Raw genomic sequence first — 27,262 nt, 5'->3', positions numbered from 1 at the left:
CACCACTGACACACACAAACACACACACACACAGACTCACGCAGAGAGAGAAAGAGAAAGAAAGGAAGGAAGGAAGAAATAAAAAGAAAAAAAGAAAAAAGAAAGAAAAAGTGAGAGAGAGATGAAAGAAAAAAAGGAAAAAGGGACAGAGAGACAAAAGGAAGGGGAGAGAGAGAGAGAGAGAGAGAGAGAGAGAGAGAGAGAGAGAGAGAGAGAGAAACACATGGCCAGCAAGCCACTCCCACCAGGTCACATGGCTGGCAAGCCACTCCCACCAGGTCACATGGCCGGCAAGCCACTCCCACCAGGTCACATGGCCGGCAAGCCACTCCCACAAGGGAGGCCACACCCACCGAGTAGGTTCGGAAATTTTTTGAAACCCACCACTGGGTTGAATGTGAATAGTTTTAGAAGAAAAATGTTTGTGTGTGTGTGTGTGTGTGTGTGTGTGTGTAGAAATGGGCTGGATTATTAGATTACGCTATCATTGTATTGTAATGAAAGGTGTTAATGGTATTTATGTGTATAGGAGTCTTTGAATATTATGATTTATACGGTTGTGCGAACATGATGGCAGATCAAATTAACAAGTCAATAAACACAAGTGATAAGTTCATAATAATGTAAAAAATGCCGGACTAACAATTTAGGACGGTGGCTCTTGGCAAGATCTCGGGATGTTGTCCCAAAGGTGCTTTTTTTTTCAGGAGGCAACTGGACTTCCTTGTTGTTTTTTTCTTTTGAAGACGTTTCACTTCTCCTCCAAGAAGCTTCTTCAGCTCTGACAGGATAAGGGGGAATGGAAGGATTCATATTCTTTGCAGACAGCTGGTCATTTGCATCCTTTTAGAGAGTCGTTGAAGCGCTTGGAGGTTTATCTGTGCCCTGAGGGTCACCGGAGTGGTGCCCCTGGTCCCTGTAGCCTGCGATTTTTCCTCTGGAAGTCCATTCCTACTCCCACACCATTCAAAGGGTGTGTTCATCCCAAATTGCATAGCTAAAAGGTCTTCCATTCCCCACCATCTTGACAGAGCTGAAGAAGCTTCTTGCATGAGAAGCGAAACTTCTTCAAAAGAATAAACGAGAACGTCCAATTGCCCCCTGAAAAAAGCACCTTGGGGCTAACCATGACCTGGATGACTGAGAATCTCTACAGGATTTTATCTCTGGATGTTGCTGGCACTCGTGCCCTTGTGACCTCTAGACTGGACCACTGCAACGTGCTCTACATTGGGCAGCCCTTGAAGAGCATTCAGAGACTTCAGCTTGTCCAGAATGCAGCCGCGCGAGTGATCGTGGGTGCACCTCGGTTCACCCACGTAACACCTATCCTCCGCGAGCTGCACTGGCTGCCTATTGGTCTTCGGATATGCTTCAAGGCGCTAGTCGTCACTTATAAAGCCCTTCATGGTATTGGACCTGGGTACTTGAGAGACCGCCTGCTGCTAATCACCTCCAATAGACCGATCAGATCCCACAGATTAGGCCTCCTCCGAATTCCATCCGCCGGCCAATGCTGACTGGCGACTACCCGGAGGAGAGCCTTCTCTGTGGCTGCTCCGACCCTCTGGAACGAACTCCCCGTGGAGATTCGAACCCTCACCACCCTCCAGGCCTTCCGCAAAGCCCTCAAAACCTGGCTATTCCGGCAGGCCTGGGGCTAAAGAGCTTCTGCCCCCCTTCTCGAATGGTATGGTTGTTGTGTGTTTTAAATTGTGTATTGTTTGTTTGTCTTTTTAATCCCCTGTTTGTACCTCCTGACTGAGTTGTGAGCCGCCCTGAGTCCCCTTCGGGGAAAAGGGCGACATATAAATGAAATAAATCCTAATCCTAATCCTAACCGTAATTTGCCCACTCCTGAATCCAAGATTATGGGATTTAGGGTGAAATACAGTAAGATCACAGTTCCCCAGATGATCTTTTTATTGTAGGGTGTTCATGGTTTGGACGGTTGTTATTTGTCTTCTGCACAGTTTTGTTTCCAACCTGGGGAGCAAATAGGTTGAGAATCAGTTTCCAGGTTAACCGAATGATGCAACCGGTAGGCAATATCTTCATGCACAATAATTGTTCTCAGTGTACTTTGGCAGCCAGAATCAGTTTGGTAAAAGCAGGGATATAGGAAGGGATTAAATAAGAATGTGGCTTTCTTGATTTTGGAGAGCAGAGTAGCAACTTCTTGTTGCTGTAGATATGTGTTTACATTGGCTTCTGGCGATAAGGGAAAAAAAAACGAATAAGGTTACATTTAATTTTAATGGCTTGGGAGCAGCTTCCTACCAGTTGTGGGGAAATGAATGGCATTTTCTTCTTTACAAGCAGTTCTCCGGCCTCAGTAGAAGTACAGAGTCAGAATATTGACGGATAGACTATTGAATAAGAAATGGAACATGGAAGGAAGCCGTGTAGTCAGTGAATAAATGTGTACATGTACTTACCGTATACTGAGTAGAGCAAGTGGAAAAAAAAAACAGAGGAAGAAACTCATAGGGTAGAGACAGTTTTGAAAACCCACCTCCTGCATGATATACGACAGCATACAGGTAGCCCTGGACTTACAACCATTCGTTTTAAGGACCGTTCACAGTTGCAACGGCACAAAGGTGTGACCGTTTTTCACACAATCGTTACAGCATCCCCAGGGTCACATAATCAAAATTCAGATGCTTGGCGACTGGCTCGTATTTACAAACGTATTCCTAACTTTTAATCACAGCAGTGAATCCCTGTGGCAAGAAAGATGTTATTCTCTTTTCAGGAAACGTTTTTCTTCTGAGGAGAGGCCGCATGTCAGGCCTGCAGTTATATCCCTTTTAGGATCTTTGGCCTGCCACACTCTCTCTTATTTCATTATGCTGTTTCATTAGTGTACTAGTTGGGAGGGGGGAATAGAAAGGAGTAGAATTGTGGAATGTGTTGTTGCCATTCTTTTCTAGAAGCCAAGGTCATCTTTTGTCTCCGCACCTCTGCACCTGACTGGAGGCAGCTGGGTGGAAATGCCAGCGTGGAAGACGAAGATTGGACCATGTGATGGATTTGTGGGTGTGGGGACAAGATCATGAACTTTCAACTGGGTGGGAATCCGATGTAACTTCTAGAATTGGGATTTCACAGATGTGCTAAGATGTCTGATTTATTAAATTGGAACTTTAAGGATCATTTTGCCTTGGACTCTGATTTAATTCTACATGATACTTGGAACGCCGACATTATCCCAATTCTCCTCCTTTCTATTCCCCCCTTCCAACTACTACACTAATGAAACAGCATAATGAAATAAGAGAGAGTGTGGCAGGCCAAAGATCCTAAAAGGGATATAACTGCAGGCCTGACAAAAGATTTGTAAAATGGGGCCAAAACTTACTCTTGCTTAGCAACAGACATTTTGGGCTCCTTGGTGGTCCTAAATCAAAGGATTACAGGCAGTTAGAAACACAGCTATGATCTTTAGCTCTTATCTCAGTGGAGATGGAATCTTCTCTTGAAGGACTTTATCGAGTTCTTCCTCTGGCAAGACAAGGTGGATTTCCCCACAAAAAATGAACTTTGTGATGGGGTTGGGCTATTTGGGGAATCAAGATAAAGGTTCCCCTCGCACATATGTGCTAGTCGTTCCCAATTCTAGGGGGTGGTGTTCATCTCCATTTCAAAGCTGAAGAGCCAGCGCTGTCCGAAGACGTCTCTGTGGTCATGTGGCCGGCATGACTCAATGCCGAAGGCGCACGGAACACTGATACCTTCTCACCAAAGGTGGTTCCTATTTTTCTACTTGCATTTTTACACACTTTAGAACTGCTAGGTTGGCAGAAGCTGGGGCAAGAAATGGGAGCTCATTCTATTACACGGCGCTAGGGATTCGAACCGCCGAACTGCCAACCTTTCGGATCGACAAGCTCAGCGTCTTAGCCACTGAGCCACCGTGTCCCTTTGACTTTACCTTCTGCTTCATAAGACTTTTCAGCCCTCTCTAAGCGGTTTTCGGGGAGTACCCACCCCAAAAAGGCTCACTTGACCCTTACTCTAAATAGGGGTGTTTCTAGCCCCAATTAAAGAAATCTATGTTTCCCCAAACATATTAGGAAGCCACTCCAGAACGAATGCACGTTTTTTTTTCTGTTGCCCATTTTATTATATCTGCTATGTTTGTGATCTGTAGTTGTGGCTTTTAAAAAAAAAATCTCCCCCACACTGCTTGCTTTTATTATTTATAATGTTTGGCATTATTGTGTCTATTTTTAATGAATTCATTTGCCCAGCAGGAAGCTGTGGCTGTTAGGTAGTCTAGAAATCTGTTAAATAAATACATGAATAGCATCTGGTTTTTCACTGGGGCTGCAGCACGCAGTAAAGGGTGGTTTAATCCCCCTTTCACCAGCTGTGGTCCTGAGGAAGCATTCCTGCCCTCGTCTTATTAGCCTTGGAGAAGAAGAAGGAAAAGCCCCAGGACAAATTTGCATGCTGCCTTTCATAATCTCATCCCCTAGGTAGTTGGTTAGAAGTAGCACCGCGGTAGTTCAAAATGCAGAGCTGTGTTTGCATAAGTCAAGATTCTTCTGTACATCTTCCCCCTGGTCGGATTTCAACAACAAGGTCCAGAAAAAGGAGTTATATAAAAAAAGTTAAAGAGAGAGAGAGAGAGAGAGAGTAATTTATTTATATGCCACCCTTTTCCCTGGGGGGACTCAGGGCGGCTTACAACTCGAAAAGGGAGGGAAAGACAATACATAAGACAATACATCATTAAAAGCACGACATTCATACGATTCGGGTGGGTTACAGTCTTTAATCCAAGGCCTGACGGGATAGCCAGTTTTTAAGGACTGTGCGGAAGGTCTGGAGGGTGGTGAGGGTACGAATCTCCACGGGGAGATCGTTCCATAGGGTAGGAGCTGCCACCGAGAAGGCTCTCCTCCGCGTAGTTGCCAGTCGACATTGACCGGCAGATGGGACTCGGAGGAGGCCTAATCTATGGGATCTAATTGGTCGGGTGGAGGGATCTAAAGGTTCCCCTCGCACATATGTGCTAGTTGTTCCTGACTCTAGGGGGCGGTGCACATCTCCATTTCAAAGCCGAAGAGCCAGCGCTGTTCGGAGACGTCTCCGTAGTCATGTGGACGGCATGACTAAACGCTGAAGGCGCACGGAACGCTGTTACCTTCCCACCAAAGGTGGTTCCTATTTTTCTACTTGCATTTTTTACGTGCTTTCGAACTGCTAGATTGGCAGAAGCTGGGACAAGTCACGGGAGCTCACTCTGTTATGCGGCGCGAGGGATTTGAACCGCCGAACTGCCGACCTTTCTGATTGACAAGCACAGCATCTTAGCCACTAAGCCTCCACGTCTCACTAGAGTAGAAATAAGCTTGCCTAAATCTGCATAGAAAGGAGATAGAAAAAAAAACAAACCCTGAAGATAGTAGTTTAGATGAAAAAAAAAATGGAAATTGTATTCCTTCGTGGTGAGATATATAGGAAGCCTGGGAGGCCCCAGGAATCACAAATTCTCGCTGGATGATTCCCTAAGATGGACACATTTGTCAGGGATTCGAACCGCCGAACTGTCGACCTTTCCGATCGACAAGCTCAGTGTCTTAGCCACTGAGTCACCCCGTCCTTGATAAGGAGTTATATAGGTTTGCATTTAAAAAAAAAAAAAAAGAAGCTATCAGGGCAATTGCACTGGGGGTGTGAAAGTGCCCGATCATAACAATTACTGCACGATGTTAAGAAAAAAGTACAGATCAGCTCGTTACAATTAACCTACATTGGTATCCCTCCAGAATAACGGCGACCCAAAAGAATGAAGGTTGACAGAGCATCAGCAGTTCTCTTCTTGCTCCCTCGGGAGGAATGCAAAGGTTGAACTTTGCAGAACCTTCTCCTTTTGCTGGAATAAGCAACTTGCAAAACTGAAGAGGGTAGGGAGGATTGCCTTGACTGCCTTTTTTTGGTGTGCTTCGGTTTAGAACAATAGCAATAGCAATAACAATAGCAGTTAGACTTATATACCACTTCATAGGGCTTTCAGCCCTCTCTAAGCGGTTTACAGAGTCAGCATATCGCCCCCAACAATCCGGGTCCTCATTTCACCCACCTTGGAAGGATGGAAGGCTGAGTCAACCCTGAGCCGGTGAGATTAGAACCGCTGAACTGCAGATAACAGTCAGCTGAAGTGGCCTGCAGTACTGCACCCTAACCACTGCGTCACCTCGGCTCAAGTGGTGGCGCAGTGATTAGAATGCGGTTTTGCAGGCCGGCTGCCAGGAGTTCGATCCCGACCGGTTTAAGGTTGACTCAGCCTTCCATCTTTCCAAGGTCGGTAAAATGAGGATTCAGATTGTTGGGGGCAATACTCTGACACAGTAAACCAGTGCCCCTTCCCCCAACCAGTGGTGGGATTCAAGTAATTCAAGAACCTTTTTGCCCAGGGTCAAGTTGGCTGTGGCGGGAGGTGTGAGCCATCCCCATCCTCCAGCTCTGCCATACATGCGGGATGAGACCCCCATGATAGCCAACCTGACCCTGAGTGAACCAGTTGTTAAATTACCCACCCCCGCTATCAACGTAGATCCTGGGTTCTCCGCTCCAATGGAGAAACCAAGTTACCAAGCGTCCGGCACACGGGAAGGAGGAGAAGCAAGGAGAAGAAAGAGGGAAAGCAGCCTTCTCCTTCCCTCGTGGTGACCACTCTGTTGCCCGTTTCTCCATTGCAGCCCAGTGCAGCGCCCAGATAGCGAGATAGTGGGGTGGGGGATAATTTAACAACCGGTTTGTTTGAACCGGTACAAACCGTCTGAATCCCTCCACTGTCCTCAACCTTTTGGACACCAGGAACCGTTCCATGGAGAAAGTTTTTTTTCTGTGGACTGGAGGACGTGTGGTTTCACATGTGGCTTGCGTCCCACAGATGGGGCTTCACTTGTTTGCACAGACCGGGGTCTCGCATGCTACGGATTGCTACCGGTCCACGGACCAGGGGTTGGGAACCCCTGCTGTAATCCATTTGGAGAGGGCTGTAAAGTATGAAAACCTAGAGGCTATTGCTAATGCTATTTTAAAAAGGAGGCCCAGCATTCACCTCTGTGCAAAGTCACATCCGAGGAGCGTGTCTTTGTACTTTGCTGTACCGCTGCAGCGGATGGAGGGTGTTGAGTTGGCAGGCCTGGGATGTGCCGAGTGAGAATGTGTGAAGACCTTTGACGGATCAGATTCATCGCTTCCTAGATTGATTTTTGTACGTGTGAGATCCTACTCTCCTTTGCTCCCTCCTACCAATCACTTTGTGTACCAGCCACAGGATCTCATTTCTCCCAGATGATGGAGGAAGCTCTGGAATATTATTTTTCTTCTGCAAAAGATGTTCCTTGTTCATTATTACAACCCACTGGAATTGTGCGGTGGGAAAAATGCCCTGATTTTCAACCCACAATGGCCCTCGCTAGAAGCCAAAATACTAAGATGTGTGACACTAATGTTGAGACTCTAGGAAGACTGCAGAGAAGAGCAACAAAGATAATTAGGGGACTGGAGGCTAAAACATAGGAAGAACGGTTGCAGGAACTGGGTATGTCTAGTTTAATGAAAAGAAGGACTAGGGGAGACACGATAGCAGTGTTCCAATATCTCAGGGGCTGCCCCAAAGAAGAAGGAGTCAAACTATTCTCCAAGTCACCTGAGGGTAGAACAAGAAGCAATGGGTGGAAACTAATCAAGGAGAGAAGCAACTTAGAACTAAGGAGAAATTTCCTGACAGTTAGAACAATTAATCAATAGAACAATTTGCTTCCAGAAGTTGTGAGTGCAGGATGTTTTAAAGAAGAGCCATTTGTGTGGAATGGTATCAGGTCTCCTGCTTGAGCAGGGGGTTGGACCAGAAGACCCCCAAGATTCCTTCCAACTTTGTTATTCCATTAATGCCTGTAGCTACATCAGTGAATTTCAGGGAGTTTGACTTGAAGCAAATGCATGAAGACCCAAGACCATTTAACATTTTATTCCTTTCCAAGAAAGCTTGTTCTGTAGCTTAACTGGCTTGAGGCAGTTACAGCTAATGCTCGACTTACAGCTCTTGGGTTAACATGCATTCAAATGACAATGGTGCTGGGAAAAGTGACTTATGACCGGTCCTCGCACTTACGACTGTGGTTATGTGATCCAAAGACGGGCGCTTGGCCAACCAGCAAGCACCTGACTTTCTACAAAGGTTGCGATGTCCAGAGGCCATTTGTGACCATCTCAAGGAGGTTCCTATAAGTCAAGTCAACAGGAGAAGTTGTGTTTGGTTAAAGACTTTGGTTTGCTTAACAGGCATGGGGGTTTGCTTAACAACTGCAGCAAAAATGTTGTGAATTCACTTAATAACTGCCTCACTTAGCAATGGAAGTTCGGGTACCCACCATGGCTATAGAGTTAGGACTTACCTGAATGTGTTTTCTGCCTTCAAGGGGTCATGAATATCCAGGGGTGGGCTTCAAAAATTTTGGCAAGGGGTTCCCTGCCCAGTTGCTGGCCAAGGTGGGCGTGGCCTAGTTAGCCTCCTGAACCATGGGGGTGGTTTTGCCCTCCCTGAGCTCTGGAGGCTTTCCTTGAGCCTCCAGGAGGGCAAAAACATCCTCCCAAGCAGTGGTGGGTTTCAAAATTTTTTGGAACCTAATCTGTGGGTGTGGCCTCTGATGTGGGAGTGGCTTGCTGACCATGTGACCTGGTGGGAGTGGCTTGCCGGCCATGTGTTCTATCTCTCTCTCTCTCTCTCTCTCTCTCTCGCTCTCTCTCTCTCTCCTTCCTTTTGTCTCTCTGTCCCTTTTTTCTTTTTTTCTTTTAACTCTCACTCTTTTTCTTCCTTTCTTTCTTTCTTTCTTTCTTTCTTTCTTCCTTTCTTTCTCTTTCTCTCTCTCTCTGTGTCAGTCTCTCTCTCTCTTTCTCTCCCTCCCTCCCTCCCTCCCTCCCTCTCTCTCTCTCTCTCTCTGTGGCAGTGGTGGGTTTAAAAAATTTTTGAACCTCTTCTGTAAGTGTGGCCTGCTTTCCGGGTCCACTGTTGGAACCTCTTCTAACTGGTTCAGTAGATTTGACGAACCGGTTATACCAAATATGTGCGAACTGGTAGGAACCCATCTCTGCTCCCCAGGCTCCCTTCCCGAACTTCCGGTAGGCCCGTTTTTTGTCCGGGCATGCCCTATACCAGTGGTTCCCAAACTTGGCAACTTTAAGACTTGTGGACTTCAACTCCCAGAATTCTCCAGCCAGAGTTGAAGTCCACAAGTCTTAAAGTTGCCAAGTTTGGGAACCACTGCCCTACACTTACCTGCATCCAAAACGGGCTGCATGGGGGCTCCTGGGTGGGGCAGGAGGACCCAGCCAGGAGTGGGATTTAGGGGTTTCTTCAAACTGCACATAATCTTAGCTAGAGGTTCTCCCAAACCCCTGCGAAGTGCCAGCAGCTCACCCCTGTAATATCTACTCCAGGGATCAGTGGTGACATATCAACAGTCTAAGGTTTCCTTGGCTTTTAACGACTTCATTTATTTGGGTCACGAACAGATTCTTTGGGGATGCTGGGAGGCTTCTGGTCTTTCTCTTCCACCAATTTGCAGCCTACAGAGGGAACACAATCTTGCTCTGTGTATATATTGTATCACTAGATGTTCTTTTTTAAATTAAATGTTGTATTATTTCTGTTGATTGCTCTATTTGGCTGGAGTTCGGTGTGGTTTCAATCCTGCTCTTAAAGGTAAAGGTTCCCCTCGCACATATGTGCTAGTCGTTCCCGACTCTAGGGGGCGGTGCTCATCTCTGTTTCTAAGCCAAAGAGCCAGCGCTGTCCCAAGACATCTCCATGGTCATGTGGCCAGCATGACTAAATGCCGAAGGCGCAAGGAACGCTGTTCCCTTCCCACCAAAGGTGGTGCCTATTTTTCTACTTGCGTTTTTTACGTGCTTTCAAACTGCTAGGTTGGCAGAAGCTGGGACAAGTAACAGGAGCTCACCCCGTTACGCGGCTCTAGGGATATTCGAACTGCCGAACTGCCGACCTTTCTGATCGACAAGCTCAGCATCTTAGCCACTGAGCCACCACATCCCTCTCCTGCTCTTACGTTGTCCTTAATTTGTCCTCAATTTTGAGGATTAAAAAAAAAAAAAAGAATATGCACCGCTGTAGAAACCCCAGTTCAGCCTTCCCTAAATTAAGGGTTCCACCACAAAACCGCGGTCGTCTAAAGCGCACTCGATGAAACCGCGTACCTGACGTCATCACAGTGCGACGAAAAAAGCACGCTGTGAGCGGTAAAGCTAAAATTTACGCGTAAAACTAAACCTAACCCCCCCAAACCTAACCCTAAACCTAACCCTAACCCTAACCCTAAACCTAACCCTTAACCTAACCCTAAACCTAACCCTTAACCTAACCCTAACCTAACCCTTAACCTAACCCTAAACCTAACCCTTAACCTAACCCTAAACCTAACCCTTAACCTAACCCTTAATCTAACCCTAAACCTAACCCTAAACCTAACCCTAACCCTAACCCTAACCCTAACCCTAAACCTAACCCTAAACCTAACCCTTAACCTAACGCTAAACCTAACGCTAACCCTTAACCTAACCCTAAACCTAACCCTAACGCTTAACGTAACCCTAAACCTAACCCTAACCCTTAACCTAACCCTAACCCTAACCCTAACCCTAAACCTAACCCTTACCTTAACGTGAATCGGCTTGCTTTAAAAGCGCTTTTTAAAGCGCCCTTTTTTCTTCGCGGTCGTTGTCGCGCTGCTGATGACGTCAGCGACGCGCTTTAATCGGGCGCGCTTTAGTGGACCGCGGTTTTGTCGTGCCACGGCCAACTTAGGAGTTGATTTGCTCTTCATTAGCTAAATGGAAGCAGAAATAAAGAAAACCTAACTGGCGCATTAAAGCAGTTGTTGCAGAGCCTGGAAGAAATATTTTTAGGGAAGGATCCCTAGTGCAACTTCAAAACAAAAAAAAAGTCTGTCAAATCCGCAAATAGTTTATCTCAGGTTCTTTTTTTTTCCTTTGGCAGTCAGCACACATCACATGCTTTCATAATCGAAGAATAGATGTGCTTAAAATGTGGATATAAATAGATAGTTGCTGAGTGTTTGAGAACATGCACTGATCCAATGGTGTTGAAGAGGAAGGAGATACCGATATGTGTATTTTAAACATTGATATATGTGTGCTGTGTCCTTGGCATCAACATTCGTTGACTTCATCTCTTGCACTAAGACTTCATTTGCTTTAAATAGTACAGGGAGTTGCTTAGTTCACTTAGTGACCTGTTCGAAGTTACAACGGAACTGGAAAAAAATTGACTTATAACGATTTTTCACATTTATGACCATTGCAGCATCCCCATGGTTGTGTGGTTTCGTGGCACAACATAACCACGAACGTCAAAAGCGCGCCGACAAAACCGCGGCGCTAAAACCGCGATGTCAAAAGCGCGCCGACAACAGCGCGCCGACAGAAGCGCGATTTAAGTTAAGGTAAGGTTTAGGGTTAGGTTTAGGGTTAGGTTTAGGGTTAGGTTTAGGGTTATGTTACAGCATGCTTCTGTCGGCGCGCTGTTGTCGGCGCGCTTCAGCGCTCATTCGTCTCCGCGGTTTTGACGGCGCGGTTTTGTCACCACGCTTTAGTCACACACGCTTTTGTCCTACGCGCATTTGTGGTGGAACCGTGTGGTTTACATCCGGATGCTTGACCACTGACTCACATTTATGATGGTTGCAGTGTCCTGGGGGGGGGGGGGGTCCACATCTTTTCTGAGCAAAATCAGTGGGGAAACCAGGTTCCCTTAACAACCGGGCTCCTAATTGAACAACTGCAGTGATTCACTTAACGACTGTGGCGAGAAAAGCCGTGAAATGGGGCAAAACTCACTGAACCACTTCCTCTCTTAGCAACGTCGGTTTTGGGCTCAAAGGTGGTCGTACTTTGAGGGCTACCTGTATAATGGAAGACCCTGCGAAGATACGATCAACAAATCATGAGCTGCAGTGGCGCAGTGGTTAGAGTGCAGTACTGCAGGCTACTTCTGCTGATCACTGGCTGCCAGCAGTTTGGCAGATCGAATCTCACCAGGCTCAAGGTTGACTCATCCTTCCATCCTTCCGAGGTGGGTAAAATGAGGACCCAGATTGTTGGGGGCAAGAGGCTGACTCTGTAAACTGCTTAGAGAAGGCTGTAAAAGCATTATGAAGCGGTATATAAGTCTAAGTGCTATTGCTATTCCTCCTTCCTTCCTTCCTTCCTTCCTTCCTTCCTTCCTTCCTTCTTTCCTTCCTCTCTTATTCCCTTTTGCATTCTCCTTTTTCATAGTGCAGTGGTGAGAATGCAGTATTGTAGACTAACTTTGCCCACAGTCAGTAATTCAATCCTGACCTGCTCAAGGTTGACTCATCCTTCCATCCTTCCGAGGTGGGTAAAATGAGGACTCAGATTGTTGGGGGCAAGAGGCTGACTCTGTAAACTGCTTAGAGAGGGCTGTAAAGGACTGTGGTGTATAAGTGCTATTGCTATTGCTAAACCATGCTTTTGGTTTTAATGCTAAGCCAAAACCAGTCCGGAGAATTCACGTTGATATTTATTGCCTGAACCCAACTCCTTTTGATGTTGTTTTCCCTATATCCACATGGGGGAAAGCCAGCATGACTTCTGGAAGCCAGATAAGCCTTATGACCAGGCACTGTAGTTGAGTATTGCTTGTAATCCATTCAGTTTGCTTAATCATCCAGGACTAATCAAATTCTGGACAACAGCCTAAGCTTTGGGAATAGATGTGGCCTCGCTCTCTCTTTTATAGTCTCTGGATTCTCCTCCAATCACAATGACCTAAATCAGGGCATGATCTCTCCTTTGAGAACACCAATCACAGTGTGTTCTAAAGTAAGTTGAACAAAGTCGACAAAGGTACAGCTGCCGACCAGTGGTGGGTTTCAAAAATTTTTCGAATCTACTCTGTGGGTGTGGCCTCCTTTGTGGGAGTGGCTTGCCGGCCATGTAACCTGGTGGGAGTGGCTTGCCGGCCATGTGCTCTCTCTCTCTCTCTCTCTCTCTCTCTCTCTCTCTCTCTCTCTCTCTCTTGTTTCCTTCCTTTTGTCTCTCTATCCCTTTTTCCTTTTTTCATCTCTCTCTCACTTTTTCTTTCTTTTTTTCTTTTTTCTTTCTTCCTTTCTTTCTCTTTCTCTCTCTGTGTGAGTCTGTGTGTGTGTGTGTGTGTGAGTGGTGCATTTCAAAAAATTTTGGAACCTCTTATGTAGGTGTGGTCTGCTTTCCGGGTCCACTGGTGGAACCTCTTCTAACTGGTTCGGTAGATTGGATGAACCGGTTCTACTGAACTGGTGCGAACTAGTAGGAATCCACCTCTGCTGCCGACCCACCAGCCAGAAAGGAAACAGAAATTTGATTTATTTGTGATTTGGCCCACTGATTTTGCATGCCTGCCTTATCCAATGTGGCCTCCACCCCCCCCCCCCAAATAAGTGGCATGTGACCCTTGGATGCTGAGAAGTTATTCACGCCCATTGAATCTGTTTTTTGTCTCTTCCATTATCACCAATCTACAAATGTCCCGTTTTCTTCCCTTGTTGAGTTCAAACATTGGTTGCTTTTGATTACAATCTGTAGCTATTGCTCATAATTACAAGAATGGGTGTTGATTTTGCTTCCTCTGCTTTTTCCCTCTCTCTCCCTCCCCCCACTTGCTAAATTTATTTCCCCTGCCCTGAATTTTTTAATTTCTTCCTTTTGCAACCCACAGGAAATCTTTTAAAAGCTCCTTCTGCTTCTTGGGCGAACCACTTTGAAGCAACTTTGGGGGGGGAGGAATTTTGGAAAAGCAGATGTTGGCGTTCTCTGAATCACCTGGCTGCCATGCAGAACATCCCTCGGTGTCTCTTCATGGTCCATGCTGGCATTGTGTGTTTCGTTTTCCCAAAGAGAGAGACTTGAGAGCTGAAACTAGGCTTCTAAAGGGATGCGGTGGCTCAGTGGCTAAGGCTCTGAGCTTGTCTATCAGAAAGGTAGGCAATTCAGTGGTTCGAATGCCTATTCCAGAATTCAGGCCTTCTTTAGCAAAACCACCTCACCAAACAACAAGTGGTGGGATTCAGCCAGTTCGCACCTATTTGGGAGAACTGGTTGTTAACTTTCTAAGCAGTTTGGAGAACCGGTTGTTTTTTTCCCACTTTACAGGGCTAATCCCTGTAAGGAAGGCAGGAAGGAAACATCCTGGTGTTATTTCTAGCCTCATCTTTATTGCCCTGCTTATAGAAACTGCCTCTCCGGTTAACTCTTATTCCCTTGTAGCAGCTAAGGCCAAGCGCCCATCGACGTGAGTGACACTGCGTTGGCCATGCCTACCCAGTCACATGACCACTGAGCCCCGCCTACCAAGCTGGTCATTAGGGCAGAGAACCGGTGGTTAAATTAGTTGAATCTCACCACTGCATACAACTCTTGAGTTGCCTTCAAAGAGGCCCTTTCTTTGCCTGGAATCAAAATGACAGCATTTTGTTCTCCTTACTTACTCAGATTGTACCTACTGGAAAGTTTGATCCCAAAGAGTTATTGGTAAAGATAGACAGAATGGGGAAGGAATGCTGGTCAGGTTGACTCATGAGATTTTTATTGAACGATGCTAATTTTGTGCCATGACCCGAGTGTTCTCTTTGTAAGAGCAAAGGTGACCTCTTCAGTTCTTCATTCAGCCCGATATGATACTACCTGTTTCTGGTTATAGTGTGTATTTCCCAGTGGTCTGTCCAGCTGATTTTTTTTTTTTAAAGAGAGAGAGTTGCTGAATCAGTCACATGTCGTAAAGTACAATATAAAATAAATGAGGAATCCTGTGGTGCTTTAAATTTTGAATGCTGCTGCTGTAATGAATTTCCTAGGTGTTAACTGAGCAACAAGATTATTACTCTTTAAAATTACCAGTTTCCCTTCTGCCCCAAGAGTGTTTAGCAAGAGCAAGCAAATAAGACAACGTTTTATGAACAAGCTGAGAGAGAAAAAAGACATCAGTAATGATAAAATGAATGTTTTGTGGTGGAGTCCAGAGATGGTTTTCAGCTGGTTAGGATTAGGAAATTGCAGATTTAGTTTAGCAGTTATAGCAGTTAGACTTATATACCGCTTCATAGGGCTTTTAGCCCTCTCTAAGCGGTTTACAGAGTCAGCATATTGCCCCCAACAATCCGGGTCCTCATTTTACCCACCTCGGAAGGATGGAAGGCTGAGTCAACCCTGAGCCGGTGAGATTTGAACCGCTGAACTGCAGATAACAGTCAGCTGAAGTGGCCTGCAGTACTGCACCCTAACCACTGCGCCACCTCGGCTCTTAGTTTATTTTAGTTTATTAGTTTTGTATGCCGCCCACTCCCGAAGGACTCTGGGTGGCTTACAATAAAAAGGGAAGGGGGATAAATAAGACAATACAACAATTTAAAATACAACAACATTCATAATTAAAGTGGGGCTGGATACTTCAACAGCCCCAGGCCTGCCGGAACAGCCAGGACTTAGTAGCTTTATGGAAGGCCGGGAGGGTAGTAAGGGTCCGGATCTCAATGGGGAGGTTGTTCCAGAGGGCTGGAGCTGCAACAGAGAAGGCTCTCCCCCAGGGGGTCGCCAGCTGACATTTGCTGGCAGATGGAATCTGGAGAAGGCCTAGTCTGTGCGATCGAATCGGTCTTTGGGAAGTAATTGGCAAGTGGTAAGTGGGCCCACCCATCCACCCCAGCTCTGTGCCATCCTATTTAGGCACATTTTTGAGGCCGGGCACATGTACTAAAGGTGCGTGCATGAGCAAAGCGCATGCACAGAAGGCTGGGTGCATGTGCGGAAGGGGCACATGCGCCCGCGAGGTGAACTGGTGGCAACAAAATGTGAAACCCACCGCTGGTGGAGTCGCTTAGATTCAATGACAATTTCATGAAGAACTTTTGAGGATGAGATTTTCATCAGTGTGAATGACAACGAAGGCAAGGTCTGACTTCTAAAAAGAAAGACATTTGATTTCTGAATCAATTCATTTGTTTCCTTCCTTAAGCCATTTATTAAGGTTCTTCTCCAACGGATGGTTCCCTTCAAAGAGAAGTAGGCAGTTGAACTTCCTATGTCTACTGGCTTCCTGACTACACGGAAGTGATATTTTCTAGAAAACTATAATAAATCCTGGCTCACACACTGTTCCAAGTCAGAGTTTCTCAACCCCAACAAGTTTAAATCGAGTGGACTGGGGAATTCTGGGAGCTGAAGTCCACGCACCTCATATACATTGCTGAGGTTGAGAAATATTGCTCTGAGTTATGGGCAGATTTGATGATCATCTGCTTTTTGTAGCTTAATGCAACATGTGAACTTGATTAATGTGGTTGATAAATCAAGGCTTGTGACAATTTATTAACCAAACCAGTCAGTTGGGGGCCTAATGTATTTAATAAATTGTGGTTAAACAAACTGTTTCTTGTTCTAATCAAATCTTCCTGTCATGCCATTTTTCACAAGACCTAAAATATTTATACCGTAAACCAGAACAGGAGATAGGTTTTCTGTTTTATTTGATTCTCATTTTTCTTTAATGGTCAATAAATTTGTAACCCATAGATAAACAGAGAGCTATTCCAAGCATGCCTCTTAAGTTCAGCTTAAGCCTCAGGAGTGGCTTTAGAAAATAACCATGATGGTTGGCTAGAATTTGCAACACAAATAAAAATTGGTGGCAGAGAGAAAAACCTCATCCGTTCCTCTTCTGGGAAATGGGTATAGTTTGACTGCAGGCCTTGCGTTTTCTCAGCCCAAACTCCGGGAACTCAACGGAGCAAGGAGTTATATGTTCCACCCAAGCAGGTGCTGAGATTTGGCCAAACAGATCAGTGATGGGTTTCAAAAATTGTTGGAACCTACTCTGTGGGTGTGGCCTCCTTTGTGGGAGTGTCTTGCCACCCATGTGACTGGATGGGAGTGGCTTGTCGCCCATGTGACCCGATATGAAATTATGAATTAGTACTTAGGTCGGTCCAAGTAGCTATTCAGAAGTTAGTGGTTAGAAGGAATCGTAAAGCAAGATATGGAATTAAAACCAGAAATATTTTGTTGGCTATTTGAAAGGGATTATAATATATATTTAATTTTACACATGTTAGCAGCTGCTGGAATTGTGTTTGCACAACAGTGGAAAAACAGAGATATGTAAATGAATAATATTACAATGTGCAGGAATAAATAAATTGACAATTAAAATCACGTGGGATTCGTTTAGCAATTGCCAACTAACGGAAACAGAAATTAGAAATCCAAAAGTATGAAAGAAAACACCAATTATGTAAGGAAAGGTCCCTAAAATGTATAAGGAAATATTACTAGATCATTATTAATGCGTAGATAACTGCGGGACATTACACACCCACCGTGGGTGGAGCCTCTTCTGTAGGTGTGGCTTGCTTTCCGGACCACCGGTGGAACCTCTTCTAACCGGTTCAGTAGATTTGACGAACTGGTTCTACCGAATAGGTGCGAACTGGTAGGAACTCACCTCTGAAACAGATGCATCCTGATTGGTTTGGTGCCAGATCACTTCTCAATGTCTATCTCAAAGAAGGAAAGTCGTCAGTAAATTCCACCATTCTTTTGCCTTCACTCGGTTTCACGGAAGGACGCCAGGTAAAACAAAGGCGAAGGTCTGTACATTAGTTAGATTTCCAAGGTCAGTCCAGGGACACTTTCTCCTCTCCTGTAGCTTCTGTGGTGGCTTCTGTAGACTGTCCTTTGGGGTGAAACACAGTATGGGCATCGGTAGTTATGGCTCAACTCAGTGGTGGGTTCCGGTAGAGACCACTGCCAGTTTGGTGCGTGCGCATGTGCAGTACAACTAAAATGGCTCTGCGCATGCGCAGAAGCAAGAAACAAGATGGTGGACCCCATGGCACTGCCAGGAGAACAGGTTAGGGGGCGTGGCAGACCTGGGTTGCTGCCGGTTCCAGTGACCCAGGCCACCAAGCTACCACTGGTTCAACTGAACCAGTCCAAACTGGTAGGAACCCACCACTGGCTTGGCTACTGTGTTCCCTGAAAATAAGACAGGGTCTTATTTTCTTTTGACCCCGAAATAAGCACTTGGCCTTATTTTCAGGGAGGTCTTATTAAGGGGGAGGCCCCTTAACCTCGGCCCGCAATCCTGCACATCAGCTGATCCAGAGAGGGCCGGAAGTTCTGTCTCTGTTTCTGGCACACTCTTGCCGGCCCTGGCATCTCTGGGCCTTCTGCTCTTTTTGCGCCCGCCACTAAGAGAAGGGGCGTGGTAGCTAGCATTTGTTGGAGCGGCCTCTGCAAGGCCGTTCCGCGTGGATGGCAGGTGCATCTGGGGTGCATGGGGCATGTTCCCCCCCCTTTCCCCCAGGAAATGGCAGGGACCGGCTGTGCAGGTGGTTAAATATTTTTTGGAGAGGGCTTATTTTTGGGGAGGGCTTATTTAGCACATGCGCTCAAAAGCCCGATTGGGCTTATTATCCGGGGAGGTCTTATTTTCAGGGAAACAGGGTAGGTGAGCAAGAATGTGACTTGTTCTCCAAGCTCAATGGCTGGACATTTCATTGGAACCAATCCAAATTCCGTGGAGCAAGAGAACAGAATCTCCAACTTCTCCAGATCTGATTCTCCAAGTCAGATATTAAGCATGTTGTCGTGGGTGGGAAGCTGGCTTGATTTTTGAGTCGCTATATTTAGTTCCAGTCTTAAGATGGCATTCGGGAAGAAGAAGCAGATGTTGTTGGTTAGCCATCTGCCAACTTGACTTCCTTCCTTCCCCCACTTTCTCCTGATGAATACATGGTGGATTCAGGAAAGCTGAACACCTTGACCATTAATGTGGGTTGCTTAGCCATGGTGGCGCAGGGGTTAGAATGCTGTACTGCAGGCTAACTCACTGCCCACAGCCTGGAGTTCGATTCTAACCAGCTTAAGGCTGACTCAGCCTTCCCTCCTTCCGAGGTGGGTAAAATGAGGACCCAGATTGTTGTGGACAAGAGGCTGACTCCGTAAAACCGCTTACAGAGGGTTGAAAAGTATTATGAAGCAGTAGGTAAAGTCAAAGGGGCTCAGTGGCTAAGACGCTGAGCTTGTTGATCAGAAAGGTTGGCAGTTTGGCAGTTCGAATCCCGTAACGGAGTGAGCTCCCGCTATTTGTCCCAGTTTCTGCCAACTTAGCAGTTCGAAAGCATGCAAAACTGCAAGTAGAAAAAATAGGGGCCACCTTTGGCATGGTAACAGCGTCTGTGCGCCTTTGGCATTGAGTCGTGTCGGCCACATGACCACGGAGACGTCTTCGGACAGCGCTGGCTCTTCGGCTTTGAAACAGAGATGAGCACCACTCCCTAGAGTCGGGAACGACTAGCACATATGTGCGAGGGGAACCTTTACCTTTAGGTAAAGTCAATAGCTATTGCTATTACTATTGCTACTACTATTAATCCTGCCCTTAGTAGTAGTATTGGAAAAATTTATGACAATTTTTGCCTTGCATGAAGCAGTAAATATGGTCCCAACATAGATATCTTTGTGTCCAAATTCCTAATGTTCCATTCTTAAAAAGAATCTGGTGCTTGCTTCTAATCAAATTAACATTCTGTTCAAAATTTATTTGAAATATTTTTGGAGTTTTATTGTATTTCTTTCCAAAACTTACTTTTTTTTTTGGCACAGCAAAATGTTCCATCTTTCTTATGGCATTTCCAACATGGTGTTTATATGCTTGTTTATCTTAACAATCACACACAGAGTTATAAACTACCTATAAAACATTTTGTACCAAGGTGTTGTTAGATTGTACCTTGGAGTGAATTTTATTGATTTTTTTCCCCATAGTCCTTCACATTGATCGACTGTAATTATATCTCTCTAATTTTGCTTCTTGTTTATCTTTGAATGTTTAATTTGTTCCTTCTTCATGTCCATTTTCGTATTTGTTGGTCTTGCATTATGGATCATATTGCTGTAAATACTAGATCTTCTGCTAAAAAAGAACCTGCAGTATAGTTGCAGTTATTTCTTTTTCTTATGTTTTTGCAGACTTGCAGAAATTGGTATTTGTCTTTCATTTTCAAATTGCTGCAGATGCCACTTTATATTCATTTCAAGTATAACTTCTATAATGATTCCAGCCAGTGGTGGGTTTCAAATTTTTTTGAACCTACTCTGTGGGTGTGGCCTCCTTGTGGGAGTGGCTTGCTGGCCATGTGTTTTCTTTCTTTCTTCTCTCTCTCCTCTCTCTCTTTCCTTCCTTTTGTCTCTGTCCCTTTTTCCTTTTTTCTTTCATCTCTCTCTCACTTGTTTTTTCTTTTTTCTTTTTTTATTTCTTCCTTTCTCTTTCTCTTTCTCTCTCTGTGTGAGTCTGTCTGTGTATGTATGTGTGTGTGTGTGTGTGTCAGTGGTGGGTTTCAAAAACTTTGGAACCTCTTCTGTAGGTGTGGCCTGCTTTCCGGGTCCACTGGTGGAACCTCTTCTAACCGGTTCGGTAGATTTGACGAACCGGTAGGAACCCACCTTTGATCCCAGCAATCTTCTCACTGCCGATTCTTCACTAATAATAATTTGTTATTTGTACAACCGTTTTGAGGGTTTGCATAGATGACAGACAAACCTGCAAAGAAGGATGTAGCTTAATACGTATTGCAGGTCATAATACTAAAAATAGGCCCTTACCAAAGCAAAGGTCACTTCATGGGAGAATAGCAGGAGGTGAAATTTGAATTGGGACAACTTATATTTTCCAGTGGCTGTTTCCAAGATTTGAGACTCTCTGCCAAGGGTTGCCTAGCTAATGACATATTTGCTTGTACTTCTTTTGTCAAACACAGAAAGTATTTATTCAGGAGGAGTTTTGGCCTTTCCTGCAGATTTCTGGCCGATTTAGCTTTTTAACTGATACTGCTGTTTTCCCAAATGATATGTTAGTTATCTTCTGTGAAATTATATATGCTTTTATTCAGGGATGGGTTTCAAAAATTTTAGCAAGGGGTTCTCTGCCTGGTTGCTGGGTGGGCATGGCCTAGTTGGCCTCTTGCATCATGACAGGGGGGGGTGTTTTTGCCCTCCCCAGGCTCTGGAGGCTTTCCTCGAGCCTCCAGGAGGGTAAAAACTGCCTGGGCCCTCTGGAGGCTAGAAACAGGCCCGTTTCAGGGTTCCAAATAGCATCCAAAAGTAAATCAGAGTCCAAGGCAAAATATTGCTCAAAGTTCCAATTTATTAGAGAGCCATGTTGGCACATCTGGGAAAACCCAAATCCGAAAGCTTCCCTGGTTTCCCCACCCAGTTGAAAGTTCAAGATCTCCACCCCCCCCCCCAACAAATCCATCACATGGTCCAATCTCCCACTGCCATGCTGGCAGTTCCACCCATCCAGTTCCGGTCAGGTGCAGCAGTGCAGAGACAAAGGATGACCTTGGCTTTCTAGAAAGAATTTTGTTATGGCTACATAGTATATAACTCCGTACCACCCCCCTCCAATTTTCCCACAATAGAAAATGCATAATAGAAGAATAGAAAGTGTGGCAGGCCAAAGATCCAAAAGAAAAGATGGCTGCAGGCCTGACAGCCTATTCCTGACGTTCCCGAACTTCCAGTAGACCTGCTTTTTGCCCTCTCTGAGCCTCCGTACACTCCCTGCACTTACCTGCATCCAAAACGGACCGTGTGGGGACTCCTGGGTGGGGTGGGGTGGGCAGGGCCAGCCAGCAGTGGGATTTGGGGGTTCTCCAAACTGCATAGAATCTTAGCTAGAGTTTCTCCCAAACCCCTGCAAACCCCCAGCAGTCCACCCCTGCTTTTATTTCAGGTAACATGGGTCTTCTTAAGCTAAAGTGACTAGATTTTAAAATTGGTAAAGCGGTACACCATTGACCGGGGGGGAGTGGTGGTTCTTGATTAAAAATTTGGTCTATGGAAGTTGATAGGACATTCTAGGTGCAACAAGTTAAAATACTCACCACCTAGTTCAATACTCACGGAGAAAAGTGGGAGGGGGAATCAAAGGGGTACCCAACACATAGCCCAGCATGCCCAGGTCCTTCTTTTCCTCTGGCCTCATCTTCACCCTCTGGCTGATGCCCAGCACCGGCTGCACTGCGGCCGTCTCACCCCGGGCGGGCTGGAAGGCTTCGGGTGGCTCCTGGGCGGTGGGCGTCCGGGCGGGAAGAGCCGGCGAGGGGGTGGCAGTAGCATCTTCGGCGGCGGAGCAGAGGCGCAGCAGCGCTAGCAGCAGCAGCGCCAGCAGCCAGGCAGCCTCCATTGGATGGCAAGGCGAGCTGAGTGTGAGGCCGCTTGGCCAGCCCGCCCCGTGACTCCTGCTAGTGCGCGGCAGTGCGCAGCCACCGGCCCCGCAGGCCGCCCTCCTGGCGCGCAGCCACTATAGACAAAGATAGACCTGGAAAAATGAGTGAAAATGTTTGCAAGAGGAAGCCACGTGGTGGATCCAAAAAAGGGGGCGGGGCACCCTTTCTACGAAAATCGGGACTTTTAAAAACACTGCGGGACGTGGGACAAATTATAAAAATCGGGACTGTCCCGCCAAAAACGGGATGTCTGGTCACCTTATCTTAAGCACTTAAGGTAGGAAGGCATGATCTACATGATAAATGATTTCCAATTCACCCGCAATTTAAAAACTTTAGGGCTTGGTGAATCCGAAGCCACATCATATTCATTGGGACCATGGAGCTTCGGACTGAAACTCCCCTTTGTAAGAAGATACTTAGATATCGAAAGCGGAACACATCTTGCTAAATCTTTCCTTGATAATTGGAATTCCACTGTGCCAGGAACTTCCGAGCAATAACTGGCAATACATCTGGGAAACGGGAGATGGATGTGAGAATCCAATAAAGTCTAACCTGAACCCTTCTGTCATTTATCAACTGTATTAAAGCCCCAGCATAGATAGGGGTGGGGAGAAGTTCTACTTTGCTGAGTATAACGTGGGCTTCTTGGAAATGCCTCTTTGCCGTTCACTTTTGAAAAAGATCCATTGGTGTCTTCCTTTGGCAATGAATAAAAATATGCCTTTATTTTGTATTAGCCAATCTGGAATTTTACACAACTGTCAGCAAGCATGGGAGGTGTTCTGGCTTCCTTGCTAGGCATTAGTTTGGCAGCCTAGAGAATATTTTCTAATGTATTAAATAAGGAAAAATTGCAATAGCAATAGCACTTTTAAGGAAGGAAGGAAGGAAGGAAGATACTCAGAGATTATTCAAATCCTGGTCAGTGTCTCTTTGCACTTCTACCATCGGGCACGAAGACATCAAAGTATAGCCAGCTGAACAAATAGGTTTAAAGATAGTTTCTATCCTTGGGCTGTCAGACTTTTAAATACAACCAAAATCACTCCATGCACACACTAGTTTTTCTTTCTTCTTCTTTCTTTCTTTCTTTCTTTCTTTCTTCTTTCTTTCTTTCTTTCTTTCTTTCTTTCTTTCTTTCTTTCTTTCTTTCTTTCTTTCTTTCTTTCTTTCTTTCTTTCTTTCTTTCTGCTATAATTTTGCACCAGTGAGGTTAAAACCAATTTGTTGTATTAAGTACAATGACAATAAAGATTATACTTCTACTTACCTTACTTCACAATGCTTACAGCCCTCTCTAAGTGGTTTACTTAGTAAGCTATGGTTTTCCCAGTTGAAATATATGGCTATGAAAGTGGGACATAAGAAAGGCTGAGCACCAAAGAATTGAGGCCTTTGAACTCTGGTGCTGGAGAAGACTCCTGCAAGTGCTTTGGACTGCAAGGCAATCCAACTGGTCAGTCCTAGAGGAGATCAACCCTGACTGCTCTTTAGAAGTCCAGATCCTGAAGAGGAAACTCAAAGACTTTGGCCACCTAATGAGAAGGAAGGACTCACTGGAGAAGAGCCTAATACTGGGAACAATTGAGGACAAAGAAGAAGGGGATAGCAGAGAATGAAGTGGTTGGATGGAGTCACTGAAGCAGTTGGCATGAGTTTAAGTGGACTCCAGAGGATGGTAGATGACAGGAAAACCTGGAGGAACGTTGTCCATAAGGTCGCGATGGGTCGGACATGACTTTGCAACTAACAACAAGTGGTTTACAGCATATTGCCCTCAATAATCTGGTTCCTACTGACCTCAGAAGAATGGAAGGCTGAGTCAACCTTGAGCTGGTCAGGATCGAACTCCTGGCACTCAGCAGAATTAGCCTGCAATACTGCATTCTAACCACTGCACCACCACAGTTCTTAAGTTGATTATTTGGAAGGATGGTGGACCCCCCAAAGTGCTTTTTCCAAAAGGCAGCTGGAATGTCTTGGGTTTTTTCCTTTCAAAATCTTTCGCTTCTGATCCTAGAAGCTTCTTTCGTTCTTAAGAACGAAAGAAGCTTCTTAGATGAGAGGTGATTTTTTTTAAAGTGCATTTGACTTTTAGAAAAAGCACCTTTGGGACAAACCATGGCCTGGATGATTGAGAATCTCCATAGACAAATATGGGGGATATTTCCTGTGAACGTGAATCTTTTGCATTAGGCCTTCAGGCCTGCCACTATTAATGCTGTAGGAAACTGGGAGGGGGGAAATCATATGGAGTGGGATACATATAGCCAAAACAACATTCCTTTCTCAGAGAGTCAAGGACGTCATGCCCTGCAGCTCTGATGGTGTGACTGGGAGGCATCTCCAGTTTTGGATGGTGCCTGATTGGACCATTCAATGGACATGTGGGTGCAGGGAGAAGGGGCTTGGACTTTCTTTTGGGTGGGGAAAACCTGGAATCTTTCAGATTAGGGTTTTCTCAGATGTGCCAATATGACATCTCTAATCAAATGGAACTTTGAGGAGCCTCAAGCCTCAAAGTCTTCTTTCATTGGGGGTGTTACTTGGAACCCTGACATTGACATCTGCATTAAGTGGGCCAGATGTTTTGTATCTGCATATAAACCTACTGGCTGGGGAATTCTGCGAGTTGAAGTCCACACATCTTAAAATTGCTGAGTTTTTTTTTTTAATTTTTATTTATTTATTTCCAAAACAAACATATATTGTAAAAAGTATATCAGCTGGTTACAAAAAGCTTTTGTGCATCTCTTCCACCGTCAAAATTGCTAAGTTTGAGAACTGCTGTAGAATAACCTTCACTGTCACTCACCTTCTCCATATATGTAGATCGTTCCTAGAATTCTTAACAACCGAAAACCTTGACTTTATTTTCTCTGTCTCACGCACACGCGCACACACACACACACACAAATACACACTGGTTAAGCAGGTTACAGACGGACCAGCCCAAATCTGAATGCATACATCTTATGTAATTTATATAAAATTTACATAAGGATTATTAAAAAATGAAATTAACGGCGGTTCCACACTTCTCTTCCTTTTATTTTGGGTCATTCAATTTAGATTTCCTTGTATAATGAAATTTTGTTGCATTTTATTCTCCATTTCAAATGATTTTAGTCTCCTTTGATGAAGGCTGAAAAAAGCAAAAGAGGACATTAAAAACCTGATTTCTGCCAAAAAAAAGAAAAGAAAAAAGAATGCCACAATGTTAAAAGTGCTGCGAGGCTTTACAAACACACACACTCACACACGCACACACACACACACCAAAAAAGCATACACCTGTAGAATCCAAACTGCCAAAAAGCAATTGCCTTTGTTTTCAAATAAAACTGAAAAACATCCAATACTGCAGTCATTTCAAACACATCAGGAGAAGTACAGAAATTATTATAGCAGCTGCGGTATGCAATATACTTAATTTTGATGTCTTCCTGGAATATTGGTTCCGATTCAGGCTTTGCACATCTGTTGGCAACCTGGGAGGTGTATTAAAGTGTGCAATTATGTGCAATTTCTTGGCATCCTTGTAGAATGCCTTACGGCAGCCAATCCTTCTCTCGGTGACTCGTGGTAAAGAGAATTGGTGTGTAGTTTTAAATAGAGAATGGAGCCAGTTAATAGAGAATTAGTTGAAGTAGAGAGAGTTAGCTCAAGCTAGATGGATGTGCTTTCCATAGCCATGGGATGTCGTGATGAGTTTACATACTATCCCCTTTTTGTTTTGGGCCTTATTATGTTCATAATAACAGACAAAGTGTCCTCCTGTGGCTTTACTCCTGAGTCGGTCCTTGTTCCTTAGCTGTTCCCTTCCCCTGGCAGCTCTGTGCATGCGCACACTGGGAACAGGCTCCAGCTGTTCTTCTGCCTCACTGATGTCTGACTCTGAAGGCAGCTGATAACTGGCACATGGCTCTGGCCCCTTCTCTGCCTCCGACGCAGAGCCCTCATCAGAGCCTTCCCCAGACTCCAGGACTGGCCAATGTTCCTCCCCAACCTCCTCACTGTCCAAATCTGCTGCCAGATCTGCTGGCTGGCCACCACAGTAGTTACCATCAATACATTGATAGTACTCAGTGATCCTTCTCAACCCCTGGCTAACTAAATGATGACACTGAAGTCCTGCCTCATTGTTGCTGGGGAGATTTGGATGGGGGCAAAATAGACTCCAGCTTAACGACATCAAGATCGAGGCGCTGTGAATTTGCGGTCCAGCTGGATGCTGAGGATTTCCCTCTTTGTAATTCAGGATTCGAAAATCACCTGGCTCCATCAAGAGTGGTGTTGAAAATTCATTTAAATATTTACTCTCTGCAATCAACTCTTTGCTCCCATGATAGCAGGCAGGCCTAACATTCTTAGAATAGAATAACAGAGTTGGCAGGGACCTTGAAGGTCTTCTAGTCCAACCCCTTGTTTAGGGAGGAAACCCTATACCACTTCAGACAAATGGATATCCAGCATCTTCTTAAAAACCTATAGTGTTGGAGCATTCACAATTTCTGGAGGCAAGTTGTTCCACTGATGAATTGTTCTCACTGCCAGGAAATTTCTCCTTAGTTCCAAGTTGCTTCTCTGCTTGATTAGTTTCCACCCATTGCTTCTTGTCCTGCCCTCAGGTGCTTTGGAGAATAGCTTGACTCCCTCTTCTTTGTGGCAGCCCCTGAGATATCAGAACATTGCTATTATGTCTCCCCTAGTTCTTTTTTTCATTAAAACTATACTATCCAGTTCCTGCAACCGTTCTTCATATGTTTTAGCCTCCAGTCCCCTAATCAGCTTTGTTGCTCTTCTCTTGCACTCTTTCTAGAGTCTCAACATCTTTTTTTACATTGTGGTGACCAAAACTGAATGCAGTATTCCAAGTATGGCCTTACCGAGGCCTTATAAAGTGGTAT

General features: G+C 45.2%; 1 protein-coding gene across 1 annotated transcript in view; it reads left to right on the top strand.

Moving 5' to 3' along the window:
- Positions 1-27,262, top strand: part of HOMER2 (homer scaffold protein 2) — a 51,540-nt gene that overhangs the window by 7,537 nt on the left and 16,741 nt on the right.

This window comes from Thamnophis elegans, chromosome 16, assembly GCF_009769535.1.
Source record: "Thamnophis elegans isolate rThaEle1 chromosome 16, rThaEle1.pri, whole genome shotgun sequence".
NCBI lineage: Eukaryota > Metazoa > Chordata > Lepidosauria > Squamata > Colubridae > Thamnophis > Thamnophis elegans.
The sequence above is the reverse complement of the archived record's forward strand: the minus strand, read 5'-3'. Positions and strand labels throughout refer to the sequence as shown.